The sequence below is a fragment of the Sorex fumeus genome, unplaced genomic scaffold (genome assembly GCF_029834395.1).
Source record: "Sorex fumeus unplaced genomic scaffold, SorFum_2.1 ptg000086l, whole genome shotgun sequence".
Classification (NCBI taxonomy): Eukaryota; Metazoa; Chordata; class Mammalia; order Eulipotyphla; family Soricidae; genus Sorex; species Sorex fumeus.
Window position 1 is genome coordinate 1,890,973 of NW_026606143.1, and position 2,005 is coordinate 1,892,977.

Below are 2,005 nucleotides of genomic sequence, written 5' to 3' on the forward strand. Positions count from 1 at the left end.
ACCAGTGTATTTTTCTTTTTTTTTTTTAAATTTTTTATTGAGCCACCATGAGACACAGTTACAAAGCTTTCATGTTTGATATTCATCGATACAATGATCAATCACCCACCCCTCCTCCAGTGCAAACATTCCACCACCAATATCTCGTTATCCCCTCCATTTCCATCTCAGTCCTTACCCTGCCTCTACGGCAGACAATTGTTCAGATACTCTTCCTATAGTTTTGGGCATTTTGCTTGGATATTCCCACCACCATTCAAGCCTACCTTCTAGGGGCAGATACTAGATCATCTATTTTCTATTGCTCACTTTTATATCAGGAAAGTTCGCACAGGAGGAATCGTCCTGGTAGCCACATACTGGGGCCATGCTTGTAGAAGCTTATGGTTGCTGGGATTCCATCTGGTGAAAGCGGGGAGACTGCACCTGCTCTATCTGGGCACCCCGGTGATATCAGCTCAGTATGGGGCCCGGAGAATTCTCACCGGGTTTCTTCACTGCTGAGTGCTACCACTGTATTTTTCATGGTTGAGTATCACAAGTCAGAAGTTTCTAGTGGTTGATCCTACCTCAAACCAGACATAAGAAACCCAAGTCATGGGAACTTCAAGTTTCATAGTGAAACTGTCAATGCTTTCTTGGCAATGTTTTTTCTCTCTTGTCTTCTGATGATTTTAAAGCCCTTGCACTGTTCTTCAATCAAGTCAAGAAATAGACCTCAAAATGCCCAAAAGTTTTCAACATTTATTATATCCAAATATCAAACAAGCTGCATGTCTTCTAGATGTGCTGGTAAATATCCAAGTTTTGAGAGGCATTAAAACATGGTGGAATTTCTTGGAGGGTTGTAGTATTAAAACTTCCAATAGGAAGCCTGGAACCGAACTCCTTCCTTCAGGCCTTTCTAGGCTTTGTCTAAAAGATGATTATTTTGTATTTTAAGTTGGGGATCTGCCTTCTGACTTTAACCTCACAACAGCCTCCAGCATGTCTTTGGGTTGCAGGAGTGCCATTACTCCCCACTTCTCACACATATCCAGTGCTTTTCTTCAGTTACCTCTGCACTGAAAACCTTCACAATCACAACATTCTGAGACACAGAGGTGCTGGTGATGGACTGAATCAGCCTTTTAATGGTTGCCTTCGGGAAATCTGACCACTGGGTGATACATTTCATAGTGGTTCAGCTGTTCCTAAAAAAGCAAAACAACAACAATAACAACAACAACAAAAACAGGACTAGCATCTTTTGGATGTTATCTTCATTGTCTTTATCAACTTTCTGCTTCTCTTTCCTGCCTTTCTGCCTTCCTTCTTTCCCTCCATAGATCCTTCCTTCCTTCCTATTTCCAATATTTGGCCACAGGCATAAATAATGATTCCCTCTCAACTGCTGTTAAATCTGAGACATCCTGACTCTTGAGTTTGCCTTCCTGTGCCACAACTTGTGAATCACAGTCTCCGGAATTCTGTCCGTGTCAGCAGCAGCAGCCTCACCGGATTCCCCTGTGTCTTCGCCCTTTGTCGCAGGAGATTTGCACTTCCTTTCCATTGCTGAGAGAGGAAGAGGGGACAACCCACAGCAATCACATCCCTGCATATTTTTATAACGTTATAAAAATATCGTTTGATTCTTTTCACCCATTTCTCCCACACCCACATGTTCTCCCATCACTGGCTTCTGGTGCCACCAATATGTTCTCCGGACCTCTGAGTTTTGCGCGCGCGCGTGTGTGTGTGTGTGTGTGTGTGTGTTTAAGATTTCACATATAAGTATGATTATTTTATATTTGTATTGTCTGGCTTATTTCACTTGGCATGTTTTCAAGATCTACCCATGTCATCACAGATGGCAGGACTCCCTGAACATTATGAATCTATATATACCACAATTTCTTTTTTCTCCCATTTTTATTGAGGTGTTGTAATTTATAATATTGTTAATGATAGTTTTATGCACATATTATCCAACACCACTCCCACCACCAGAGTGCCTGATTGCCTC

The 2,005-nt window shown here is 41.9% G+C and overlaps 1 pseudogene; it reads right to left on the reverse strand.

Moving 5' to 3' along the window:
* Window positions 1–915: 915 nt before the first annotated feature.
* On the reverse strand, window positions 916–1,552 carry LOC130039420 (transcription initiation factor TFIID subunit 11-like; annotated as a pseudogene).
* Window positions 1,553–2,005: the final 453 nt, after the last annotated feature.